Below are 13,948 nucleotides of genomic sequence, written 5' to 3' on the forward strand. Positions count from 1 at the left end.
CCGAAAAGTGGCCCTTCTTGCCACAGCCCTTACAGGTTGCGGTGCGGGACGGGCAGCGCTGGCGTGGGTGCTTTGCCTGGCCGCAAAAGTAGCAGCGGGGCCTCGTGGGTTTATCGGGGCGCCCTGCGGTGCAGGCCTGGGGGAAGTCCGAGTCTGCGGAGGTGAGGGGGGGTCGTGTTCCACGCTGCCCAGGAAGCCGGCAAGCGGTTGGGGGCATATGCGCGGGCGTTACGATTCGCAATGTCTGGGGAGGAGGCGAGGGCCCGTGCCTCGGTGTGGCTTAAAGTCTCTTTCCCTAAAAGTCTTTGGCGGATCTGCAAGGATTGCATACCCGCAACAAAAGCGTCTCTGATTAAAAGTTCAGTGTGCTCAGCCGCAGAAACTTGTGGGCAGCTGCAGTTCCTCCCCAGAACGAGGAGGGCACGGTAAAATTCGTCTAGAGACTCACCAGGAGGTTGCTGCCTCGTGGCCAGTAAGTGCCGAGCGTAGACCTGGTTCACCCGCCGGATGAAATGTCCCTTAAGCAAGTCCATGGCTGCGTCGTAGTCTGTCGTGTCCTCTATGAGCGTGTACACGGCGATGCCAACGCACAAGTGAAGGATGTGCCATTTCTGTTCTCTCATCGGGACATTTTTGGCTGCACTCAAGTAGGTATTGAAGCAAGCCAGCCAGTGTTTAAATGCTACAGTTGCATTTACTGTGTGCGTGCTGAGTCGAAGGCACTCCAGCTTGATACGAAGCTCCATCCTTTAAAACCTTGTGTATTAGATTGATGCACAATCAATGGACACGAAACGTAGATGAGATCCAAACGATAGGCTTTAATACACAAGAAGTGTACCCGGCAGCAGACGTACTGAAGAAAGGCCGACTGCCGGGATGCACGGGTTCTTATATCCCGCCTCGTAGGCGGAGCTACCTAACTCTCAGCCCTTAGTCTCCCAAACGGAAAGTTCCGGGCCTGGTCTCTTGAACATTCCCAATTTTAATCGGATCACCATTGGTGGCCGTGTCTTCAGGTGTCTGGGCCCCAAGCTCCAAAATTCCCTCCCTCCACCTTTCTGCCTCTATTGAGACATTCCTTAAAACATCTGTAACAAAAGCTTTTGGTCAGTCACTTTGGATGCTTCATTACTCTGAAGGCACCACATAAATATAAGTTGTTGTTGTACTTTACTGATTATCAACTATTGAGGGAAGGGAGAGGACAGGGAGTCAGAGCAACTTCCCAAGGCCAACATCGATTTTGTTTGCTGTTTTTGAATGGGAATTCCATTTTCACAAGTTGCACGGTACCCCCTAAAAAAGGTGGAACATCCCATCATTGCAGCTTCTCTGTAACAGTCATCGTGCACTTGGCAGCATCTGAGTGGGTGACAAACAGGAGATATCATTTCAGATGTAAGTTTTTCATGGAGAGACTGAAACTCAGTCAGGGGATTAATGATTCCAAACAAGCCTCAGATTGGGTTCCCAACTCTGAAGAATTGTCCTGGAGTTTTCAGGAACTAAAGATGAATCCTCAGGGAACTCATTTCACATTACTGAGGGGATAAGGACAATTGTTCATTGGAGAGAAACTGGTGGTGGGAGGGAAAAGCTGTTTCTGAAAAAACACCCAATCAGATGACAAAGAGTCTGTTCCCTTTCCAATTGGTTTGGAAAGGTGGGCACCCCGAGAGTGGACATGTCAGACCAATGGCAGCATGGAGCTGGGATGTTTGAGGTGCGAGGTGATATCATGAACATTACAGGAACATGTAGAATTATTCTTGGTATCGACATCATCAAACCAATATTTTGTGAAAGAACCTGGAGTCCAGCCCACAACAAACATGGAGGCAGCCCACAACAAACATGGAAGCAGCCCACAACAAACATGGAGGCAGCCCACAACAAACATGGAGGCAGCCCACAATAGACGTGGCAAAAAGCGGTCCATGACAAATATAAAGGCTGTCGATGAACATCACGGCTGTCAGAAGCATATCTCACAGGATATGTCCAATCAGATTTGGTTACCCTTTAAAGACTCCCAATTATTGAAGACAGCGGCTATGAGCGACAGACTTCTATTTCAATGGACCGAATCTTCCGAGGAATGCCGATCACTGATCATCGGATTGCCACTCCTCTCACACTTACTTCCCTCGCTGCTGGACTGTGATGTGGTGCGATGCCAACAGCGTGGGTTCAATTCCCGTACCTTCTGAGGTATCCATGAAGCCTTCTCACCCTTAACTCTCTCCGGAGGTGTGGTGACCCTCAGGTTAAATCACCAACAGTCAACTCTCTCCCTCAAAGGGGAAAGCAGGAACTCTTAGAAAGTACCCCAGGAACTCGGAGAAATTACTCCAGGAACTCGGAGAAATTACCCCAGGAACTCGGAGAAATTACTCCAGGAACTCGGAGAAATTACTCCAGGAACGCGGAGAAATTACTCCAGTAGCGCCTATAAATTACCCCCACTGACTGTAAATTAGTCCCAGATCTCCTACAAATTACCCTCAGTAAATCCTATAGGCACGTGTTTTTGGGGGTTATTTGGGAGGCATGACAGAAATTCATCCCAAGGAGGAACATAGAACATAGAACATAGAACAGTACAGCACAGAACAGGGCCTTCGGCCCTCGATGTTGTGCCGAGCAATGATCACCCTACTCAAACCCACGTATCCACCCTATACCCGTAACCCAACAACCCCCCCCTTAACCTTACTTTTTAGGACACTACGGGCAATTTAGCATGGCCAATCCACCTAACCCGCACATCTTTGGACTGTGGGAGGAAACCGGAGCACCCGGAGGAAACCCACGCACACACGGGGAGGACGTGCAGACTCCGCACAGACAGTGACCCAGCCGGGAATCGAACCTGGGACCCTGGAGCTGTGAAGCATTTATGCTAACCACCATGCTACCATGCTGCCCAGGAAACATGCTAAAGGGAGAACAAGGCATCCATGGCTGTCGAGGGAAGTCAAGGGCAGCATAAAAGCAAAAGAAAAAGCATACAAAGTGGCGAGGACTAGTGGGAAGCCAGAGGATTTGGAAGCCTTTAAAAGCAGGCAGAGGACAACTAAAAAGCAATAATGGGAGAGAAGATGAAATATGAGTGTAAGAAAGCTAGTAATATAAAAGAAGATAGGAAGAGTTTTTTTTCCAATAGATAAAAGGTAAGAGAGAGGCAAAAATTGACATTGGACCACTGCAAAATGAGGCTGGAGAAGTAATAATAGGAAACAAAGAAATGGCAGAGGAACTGAATAGTTATTTTGCATCAGTCTTCACGGTGGAAGACAACAGTAAGATGCCAGAGCTCCAAGAGAATCAAGGGGCACAGGTGAGTATAGTGGCCAGCACTAAGGAGAAGGTTTTTCATAGAATTTAGAATTTACAGTGCAGAAGGCAGCCATTCAGCCCATCGAGTCTGCACCGGCTCTTGGAAAGAGCACCCTACCCAAGCCCATACCTCCACCCTATCCCCATAACCCAGTAACCCCACCTAACACTAAGGGCAATTTGGACCCCGAGGGAAATTTAGCCAGGCCAATCCACCTAACCCGCACATCTTTGGACTGTGGGAGGAAACCGGAGCACCCGGAGGAAACCCACGCAAACACGGGGAGAACGTGTAGACTCCACACAGACAGTGACCCAAGCCGGGATTCGAACCTGGGACCCTGGAGCTGTGAAGCATTTGTGCTATCCACAATGCTACCGTGCTGCCCTCAAGGTTCTGGGGAAATTGAAAGATCTGAAGGTGGATTAATCACCTGGACCAGATGGACTGCACCCCAGAGTTCTGAAGGAGATGGCTGGGGAGATTGTGGAGACATTGGTGGTGATCTTTCAGGAATCACTGGAGGCAGGAAGGGCCTCAGAGGAAAGTGGCTAATGTAACACCGCTGTTTAAGAAGGGAGGGAGGAAGAAGATGGGAAATTATAGGCCGGTTAGACTGGCTTTGGTCATTGGCAGGATTTTAGATTCCATTGTTAAAGGTTAGATCGCGGAGTACTTGGAAGTGCATGATAAAATAGGACTGAGTCAGCATGGCTTCGTTAAGGGGCGGTTAGAGTTAGAGTTAGAGAAATACAGCACAGAACAGGCCCTTCGGCCCACGATGTTGCGCCGAACTTTTGTCCTAGGTTAATCATAGAATTTTGGACAATTTTTCATGGCCAATCCACCCAACCTGCACATCTTTGGACTGTGGGAGGAAACCGGAGCACCCGGAGGAAACCCACGCAGTCACGGGGAGGATGTGCAGACTCCACACAGACAGTGACCTCAGGGACCCTGGAGCTGTGAAGCAATTGTGCTATCCACAATGCTACCGTGCTGCCCTTAAGAAGTTAACCTACACTCCATTATTCTACCCTAACCCATGTACCTATCCAATAGCCGCTTGAAGGTCCCTAATGTTTCCGATTCAACTACTTCCACAGGCAGTGCATTCCATGCCCCTACTACTCTCTGGGTAAAGAACCTACCTCTGACATCCCCTCTATATCTTCCAATTATCTTAAATTTATGTCCCCTTGTAATGGTGTGTTCCACCCGGGGAAAAAGTCTCTGACTGTCGACTCTATCTATTCCCCTAATCATCTTATAAACCAAGAAACTTAGACAAAGGAGAACCTGTGGACATGATTCATGTAGATTTCCAGAAGGCTTTTGACAAGGTGCCGCATAGGAGACTGTTAAATAAGTTAAGAGTCCATGGTGTTAAGGGTAAGATCCTGGCATGGATAGAGGATTGGCTGACTGGCAGAAGGCAGAGAATGGGGATAAAGGGGTATTTTTCAGGATAGCAGCCGGTGACTAGTGGTGTGCCTCAGGGGTCGGTGCTGGGACCACAATCTACATTAATTGGATTGGATTGGATTTGTTTATTGTCACGTGTACCGAGGTACAGTGAAAAGTATTTTTCTGCAAACAGCTCAACAGATCATTCAGTACATGGAAGAAAAGGGAATTAAACAAAATTCAAGAAAATACATGAGAATACATAATGAGACTTCCGGTTGCGGCTATGACCAGCTAAGTCGCACGTTTGGCTGCTCCTGCTACAAAGGTGTTTTCGGGCCGATTGGAGGGCCCCAACGGCGCTGTAAGGACAAATCCCGGTGGGGGAAGGCTCCCTGAAGAGAACCAGACCAACTTTATGGTCGGTACCCGGAGTGGGGTGGTAAAGAAAGCAACAGCAGCTCCCAAAAAAAAGCGGGGGAAGAAGACCAAAATGGCGGCCGGTGGTGCACCCGAGGAATGGAGGAAATGGGCGGAGGAGCAGCAGGCCGCTCTCCTGCGCTTCTTTACGGAGCTGAAAATGGAGCTCTTGGAGTCAATGAATGCGACGACCACCAGGCTGATGGGAGCCCAGGCGACCCAAGAGGCGTCGATTCGGGAGCTGCAGCAGGAGATGACTGTGAGGGAGGAGGAGGCCACGGTCCTCGTGGGAAAGGTAGAGGTGCACGAGGCACTCCACCTGAAATGGCAGAGCCGTTTTGAGGAGCTGGATACCCGAATGAGGCGGAAGAACCTGAGGATCTTGGGCCTGGCAGAAGGCCTGGAGGGGTCAGACCTCCCGGGATATGTAGCAGAAATGCTGAGCTCCCTGATGGGGGCAGGGGCCGTCCCTTCGCCCCTGGAGCTGGAAGAGGCCTACAGGGTCATGGCTAGGAGGCCAAGAGAAAATGAGCCCCCGAGGGCGGTGCTGGTGCGGTTCCAGCGACTCAGCGACCGTGAGAGAGTGCTGGAGTGGGCCAAGAGGGAAAGGAGCAGCAAGTGGGAGAATTCGACGGTGAGGGTCTACCAGGACTGGAGTGCGGAGGTGGCAAAGCGGCGGGCCCGGTACAACCGGACGAAGGCGGTGCTACATGCAAAACGGATCAGGTTCGGAATGCTGCAGCCAGCGCGCTTGTGGGTCACCTACAAGAACCAACACCACTATTTTGAGTCCCCAGAGGAGGCGTGGGCCTTTGTACAGGAAGAGAAACTGGACTCGAATTAGACCCAGGGGATACTTGGCGGCCGTAGCCGCTCGGGTACTTTCAGCTGAATTCTTTGTTTGGATTTTGAACTCTTGCTGTGGTTTTTCTTCTGATGTTTTTTCCCCCTCTGCCAACTTCCCTTAGTTATTGTTATTGTGGTTATTCATGGTTATTTATGGTTATTTATGCTGTTTGGTAGAGGGCGACTGTTAAGTACAATGTTATTTGTTATTTATCTGTTATTTATAATGTTAAGTTGGGGAGGCGGGACGGGGGGGAGAGCAGATCGGGGATATGGGCTCCTAGGGGGGGTTCTTTACAGGCATGAACGGGGACGGGGGTGGAACTGAAGATGGCGGGGTGGGGTGTGGCAGGGCGAAAGCGCGGGCTTTCCTCTGTTTTCCCGCGCGCGGGGCAGAGGAGGGGGGAGGGGAGGAGTGCGGGGCGTGGCTAGCAATGGCGACCTTTCCCGCGCTGGAGCGGGGCCAGGGAGGAGTGGCAAGGGGGGGGAGGCCCCCCCCCCCGAGCCGGGAGGAGTCGGAGTGTGGCAGGAGCAGCCGGGTCAGCGTGAACCAGCTGACTTACGGGAGTACGATGGAGGGTACATCGCGGCTAGGAGGGGTCCTAGCCTGGGGGGGGGGGGGGGGGGGGGGGGGGAGGGGGGTTAGGGAGGGACACCGGGTTGCTGCTGAAAAGACCAGAAACGGGAAGTGGAGGACTGGAGAGGTGGGGGGAGGGAGACATCGCCATGGGGAGCGGGTCAGAAGGGGAGGGTCGACCTGGGGCGAGCAGGGAACAGGACATGGCTAATCGGCAGGGGAGGGGGGCGGGTCGTCCCGCGACCCGGCTGATCACTTGGAACGTGAGGGGGTTGAATGGGCCGGTCAAGAGATCAAGGGTATTCTCACACCTGAAGGGACTGAAGGCTGATGTAGCAATGTTACAGGAGACCCATTTGAAGGTAGTGGACCAGGTTCGCCTGAGAAGGGGGTGGGTGGGACAGGTGTTCCACTCTGGATTGGACGCAAAGAACCGGGGGGTGGCGATTCTGGTGGGAAAGAGGGTGTCGTTCGTGGCGGAGGAGGTGGTGGCGGATAAGGAGGGTAGGTATGTGATGGTGAAGGGTAAGCTGCAGGGGGAGAAAGTGGTGATGGTCAACGTATATGCCCCGAACTGGGATGACGCGGGTTTTATGAGGCGCCTATTGGGCCTCATTCCGGGACTGGAGGCAGGGGGCTTGATCATGGGGGGGGACTTTAACACAGTGCTGGACCCCGGGCTAGACAGATCGAGCTCAAGGACCAATAGGAGGCCGGCAGCGGCAGAAGTGCTGAGGGGGTACATGGAGCAGATGGGAGGAGTAGACCCATGGAGGTTTGGTAGGCCGAGGGCGAGGGAGTATTCCTTTTTCTCCCACGTCCATAGAGTGTACTCCAGAATCGATTTCTTCGTGTTGAGCAGGGGGCTGATCCCGAGGGTACGGGAAGCTGAGTACTCGGCCATTGCGATCTCTGATCATGCACCACATTGGGTGGATGTGGAAATGGGGGAGGCGCGGGACCAGCGCCCGCTGTGGCGGCTGGATGTGGGGCTGTTAGCGGACGACGAGGTGTGTAAAAGGGTCCGGAAGAGCATCGAGAGCTATCTGGACTTGAATGACACGGGTGAGGTGCAGGTGGGGATGGTCTGGGAGGCCCTGAAGGCAGTGATCAGGGGAGAGCTGATCTCCATAAGGGCGCACAGAGAAAGAAAGGAGAGGCAGGAGAGGGAGAGGCTGGTGGGGGAGCTATTGGAAGTGGATAGGAGATATGCGGAGGCACCAGAGGAGGGGCTGCTGGGAGAACGGCGCAGCCTGCAGGTCAAGTTCGACCTGCTGACCACCAGGAAGGCAGAGACGCAGTGGAGAAGGGCACAGGGCGCGGTCTATGAGTATGGGGAAAAGGCGAGCAGGATGCTGGCACACCAGCTTCGCAAACGAGATGCGGCTAGGGAGATTGGGGGAGTGAAGGAGAGGGACGGGAAGGTAGTGCAGAAGGGGCAAGAAGTGAACGGGGTCTTCAGGGATTTTTACAAGGAGTTGTATCGGTCTGAGCCGCCGACGAGGAGAGGGGGAATGGAGGACTTCCTAAACAAATTGAGGTTCCCAAGGGTCCAGGAGGGGCTGGTAGAAGGGCTGGGGGCGCCAATAGGGCTAGAGGAGCTAGTCAAGGGAATAGGTCAGATGCAAGCGGGGAAGGCGCCGGGGCCAGATGGGTTCCTGGTGGAATTCTATAAGAAAAATGTGGACTTGGTGGGACCGGTACTGGTACGAGCCTTTAATGAGGCGCGAGAGGGGGGGGGTTCTGCCCCCGACAATGTCGCAGGCACTGATCTCCCTGATATTGAAGCGGGATAAAGACCCCGTGCAGTGCGGGTCCTACAGGCCTATCTCGCTTCTGAACGTGGATGCCAAGTTGCTGGCAAAGATCCTGGCAGCTAGAATAGAGGATTGTGTGCCAGGGGTAATCCATGAGGACCAGACGGGGTTCGTGAAGGGGCGGCAGCTCAACACGAACGTGCGGAGATTGCTGAATGTAATTATGATGCCGGCAGTGGAGGGGGAGGCTGAGATAGTGGTAGCGCTGGACGCGGAGAAGGCATTCGATAGGGTGGAGTGGGAGTACCTGTGGGAGACGTTGGAACGGTTTGGGTTTGGGGAAGGGTTTATTAAGTGGGTGAAGTTGCTCTACTCGGCCCCGACGGCGAGTGTAGTGACAAACGGGAGGAGGTCGGAGTATTTCGGGCTCCACCGAGGGACCAGGCAGGGATGTCCTCTATCCCCCCTACTTTTCGCACTGGCGATTGAACCGTTGGCGATGGCACTGAGGGGTTCAGGGGGGTGGAGAGGACTGACTAGGGGAGGGGAGGAACATCGAGTATCGCTGTATGCGGATGATCTACTGCTGTACGTGGCAGACCCAGAAGGGGGAATGCCGGAGATAATGGAACTATTAGCAGAGTTTGGGGACTTTTCGGGGTACAAACTAAATTTGGGCAAAAGCGAGGTTTTTGTGATACACCCGGGGGACCAGGGAGAGGGTATTGGGAGACTCCCCTTCAAGCGAGCAGGAAAGAGCTTTAGGTACTTAGGGGTGCAGGTGGCAAGGAACTGGGGGACCCTCCACAAGTTGAACTTTTCCAGGCTGGTGGAACAGATGGAGGAGGAATTTAAGAGGTGGGACATGGTACCGTTGTCACTGGCGGGGAGGGTGCAGTCAATCAAAATGACGGTCCTCCCAAGGTTCTTGTTTTTATTTCAGTGCTTGCCCATCTTCCTCCCTAGGGCCTTCTTCAAAAAGGTAACGAGTAGCATCATGAGCTACGTGTGGGCGCATGGCACCCCAAGGGTGAGGAGGGTCTTTTTGGAGCGGAGTAGGGACAGTGGAGGGCTGGCACTACCCAATCTTTCGGGGTACTACTGGGCGGCAAATGTGTCAATGGTGCGCAAGTGGATGATGGAAGGGGAGGGGGCAGCTTGGAAACGAATGGAGAGGGCGTCCTGTGGCAACACAAGCCTGGGGGCCCTAGTAACGGCACCATGGCCGCTCCCCCCCACGAGGTACACCACGAGCCCGGTGGTGGCGGCCACCCTCAAGTTTTGGGGGCAGTGGAGGCGACACAGGGGGGAAATGGGAGGTCTGTTGGCGGCGCCAATAAGAGGGAACCATAGATTCATCCCGGGGAACATCGACGGGGGATTTCAGAGCTGGTACAGGGTGGGCATACGGCAGCTGAAGGACCTGTTTATAGAGGGGAGGTTTGCGAGCCTGGGAGGGCTGGAGGAGAAGTTTGAGCTCCCCCCGGGAAACATGTTCAGATATTTACAAGTGAAGGCATTTGCTAGGCGGCAGGTGGAGGGGTTTCCCCTGCTCCCCAGTAAGGGGGCGAGTGATAGGGTGCTCTCGGGGGTCTGGGTCGGAGGGGGGAAGATATCAGACATCTACAAGATAATGCAGGAGGCGGAAGAAGCATCAGGGGAGGAGCTGAAAGCCAAGTGGGAAGGGGAGCTGGGAGAGCAGATAGAAGACGGGACGTGGGCGGATGCACTGGAGAAGGTCAATTCTTCCTCCTCGTGTGCGAGGCTGAGCCTCATTCAATTTAAGGTGCTGCATAGAGCTCACATGACGGGGACAAGGATGAGCCGGTTCTTTGGGGGTGAGGACAGGTGTGTCAGATGTCGGGGAAGCCCAGCGAACCATGTGCATATGTTCTGGGCATGTCCGGTGCTGGAAGGGTTCTGGAAGGGGGTGGCAAGGACGGTGTCGAAGGTGGTGGGGTCCAGGGTCAAACCAGGATGGGGGCTTGCGATCTTTGGGGTCGGGGTAGAACCGGGGGTACAGGAGGCTAGGGAGGCCGGAATACTGGCCTTTGCGTCCCTAGTGGCTCGACGAAGGATATTAATTCAATGGAAGGACGCGAGGCCTCCAAGCGTTGAAACTTGGATTAACGATATGGCTAGCTATATTCAGCTAGAAAGGATCAAATTTGCCCTGAGAGGGTCGGTACAGGGATTCTCCAGGCGGTGGCAACCTTTCCTTGACTTTTTAGATCAGAGATAGACGTTCGGGGTCGTGGCAGCAGCAACCCGGGAGAGGGGGGGGGGGGGGGGGGGGAGGGAGGGGGGGGGGGGAGGGGAGGGGGGGGAGGGAGGGGGGGGAGGGGAGGGGGGGGCAGCAAGGGTCGTGGGGGGACATGCGCGACTGTAACGCGGGCAAGTCTGCTCGCTGCTCATGTCTGAAACTGTAGGCTGCCTTGTTTGTTAAGGTTGCCTGGGGGGGGGGGGGGGGGGGGGGAGGACTGGTGCGCGCGAGAGGGTGGGGGAGGGAGGGACATTTGCCTGGAGGGATTGTGTTGTAAATAATTTAAAAAATTAGTAGGGGTAAATGTTTGTATGGAAAAACTCTTTCAATAAAAATTATTTAAAAAAAAAGAGAATACATAATGATCTGGAAGAAGGAACTGGAGGCACTGTTACTAAGTTTGCAGATGATACAAAGATATGTAGAGGGACAGGTAGTATTGAGGAAGCAGGGGGGCTGCAGAAGGACTTGGACAGGCTAGGAGAGTGAGCAAAGAAGTGAGAGATGAATGAAATGAAATTAAATGAAAATCGCTTATTGTCACGAGTAGGCTTCAAATGAAGTTACTGTGAAAAGCCCCTAGTCGCCACATTCCGGCGCCTGTTCGGGGAGGCTGTTTGGGAATCGAACCGTTCTGCTGGCTTGCCTTGGTCTGCTTTCATATAATGTGAAAAAGTGTGAGGTTATGCAATTTGGAAGGAGGAATGGAGGCATGGACTATTTTCTAAATGGGGAATGCTCAGGAAATCAGAAGCACAAAGGGACTTGGGAGTCCTTGTTCAAGAGTCTCTTAAAGTTAACGTGTCAGTTCAGTTGGTAGTTAGGGAGGCAAATGCAATGCTAGCATTCATGTCGAGAGAGCTAGAATACAAGACCAGGGATGTACTGTTGAGGCTGTATAAGGCTCTGGTCAGACCCCATTTGGAGCATTTTAACATTTAAAGCTCATAAGATTACAAAGTAAAACCAACACAAAACCCAAATCGCACCCCCCCCCCCCCCCCCCCCCCCCCCCCCCCCCAAACAACCAGCTCCTTGAGGTGTAGTATAAACAAATCCTATCTTACCTGGCTGGTGCTCGCCACCCTCCCACAGCAAATTTCACTTTTTCCAAATACAAAAACTCCGTTAATCCCCTTGCCAAAGCGAGCCACAGGGTGGGGGAAACTGCCCTCCACCCCCAACTGGACCCGCGTCCGAGCGATCAGCAAGGCCAAGGCTAAAACATCTGCCCCGGCGAGAGTCTGCAATTCCGGCAGGCCCACCAGGGGACTGGGCTCTAAATCCACGTTCAGGATCGTCGATATGGTGTGAAGAACAACCTCCAAAATTTCTCCAACTTCGGGAAGGACCAGAACGCGTGTGCGTAATTGGCTGGGCACCCTCCCACACCCCTCGCAAATATCCTCCACCCCTCAAACAACTTGCTCATCCTCAACTTCCATCTGTGTACAACCTTCAGCTGCATCAACCCCAGCCTTGGACACAAGATTGAGGCAGTCATCCTCTGCAACGCCCAACACCATAGCTCCCGCTCCAACCCTTTTCGCAAAAATCCGGCACGCACATGAACTTGAAAACCTGCCCTCACAGGTTCCCAAACTTGCGAACTGTCCTTCGAAAAACGAGTCCTTCACTTCCATCACCCCTCGCTCCTCCCATCCCCTTTGACTCAAACCCATGGTTTCCTCGAATCGGCATCAACTCCAACCGCGTCCCCTCCCACAAGTGCTGCCAAAATTGCCTCCGTATTTTCAGCCGCATCCACCGAGAACTTCCCTGGGACAAACGGGAGTGGTGTCGCTGCCAGCGCCCGTAACCCCAACCCCTTTAACAACAGCCTGCCTCCATCCTCACCCACAAAGCTTCTGTCCCCCTGCTCCACCCCCGCCCCTTTTCTTAGCCTTTGCCGTGCAACAGAAGTATAACAGGTTGATCTTAACCGCCTGCACCCAGCCTGCCAACAATAGGGGAAGGCAATCCCACCTCAATAAATCCGCCTTGACCCTGCCCACCACTCGTGAAATTCAATTTACGGAACCGAGCCCAGTCCTGAGCCACCTGCACACCCAGATACCAAAAGTGCCACCCGAAACGGCAACCCCCTCACCCAATGCCTGCCCCCAGAGTAGGCACCACAAAACACTCACTTTATCCCCAAATTTAACTTGTAGCCTGGAAAAGCCCCCAATCTCCTAAGCAGTCCCATTATATCCCTCAGTGAAGAGTCCAGGCTGGAGATAAGGAGTTTAGAAGTTTATTCAGCCAGCCCACGTTAGGTTGAAGTCAGTAATGAAGAACACATTTTGATCCGAGTGGTCTGAATAGATCGGAGCTCTGATAGGTGCTGGAAAGTCTGCTGCGATCTCAGGGGCCGCCACCGAAGACATCTTATTGGATTGCTCTGACTTCAAGACTTAACAAAGTAATTTGCACGTACATCCTTTCACATGCACGAGACAGGGCCAGGAAATAATACTTATCATGGTCAGTGAAACAAATAAAAACTAAATTCTAGTTTTTCCCCCCCTTCCCCCAAACAAGATCAAGCCACACACATTTCCAGAAGTATAAAGGGACGTCAGTCAACACATCATTTCTATTTTAACCTCCTTGAGATGCAAGTTGTTCAATTGTGGGCAGTCCTAGTGTACCTGTGGTTCCGTAACTTGGAACGTCAGGAAGTGGGAAAATCAGCCTTTATTAATAGTGCCTGAAAACTGGCCATGCATTAACAAGTGAGTGGGCAACATGTTGGGCCTCTTAACCTAACCCATAGGAATTTAGAAGAATGAGAGGTGGTCTTATTGAAATATACAAGATGCTGAGGTAATTTGATCAGGTGGCTACCCGCAGGATTGGGGGGGGTGGGGGCCAACTCGAGAGGACAGAGTTTAAGTTTAAAATGGAGACGAGGAGAAACAATTTTCTGCAAAAGGGGTCATTGACGTGAGGAATTCCCTTCCCCAAAGCAGCGGAGGTTGGGTCTTTGAATTGAATCAAGGCAGAGGTGAACAGATTGTTACGCAAGGGTTACAAAAGGTGGGGGGGGGGGGTAGACACAGAAGTGTAGCTGAGACCACAACCAGATCGCCCTCCATTTTATTGAATGGCGGAGCAGGCTCGAAGGGCCGAATGGGATGGTCTCCTCCAAAATGAAAATTGCTTACGGTCACAAGTAGGCTTCAATGAAGTTACTGTGAAAAGCCCCTAGTCGCCACATTCCGGCACCTGTTCGGGGAGGCTGGTACGGGAACGCAGTTGTTAGCACTGCTGTCTCACGGCGCTGAGGTCCCAGGTTCAATCCCGGCCCCAGATCACTGACCATATGAAGT

This window comes from Scyliorhinus canicula, chromosome 27 (genome assembly GCF_902713615.1).
Source record: "Scyliorhinus canicula chromosome 27, sScyCan1.1, whole genome shotgun sequence".
Taxonomy (NCBI): domain Eukaryota; kingdom Metazoa; phylum Chordata; class Chondrichthyes; order Carcharhiniformes; family Scyliorhinidae; genus Scyliorhinus; species Scyliorhinus canicula.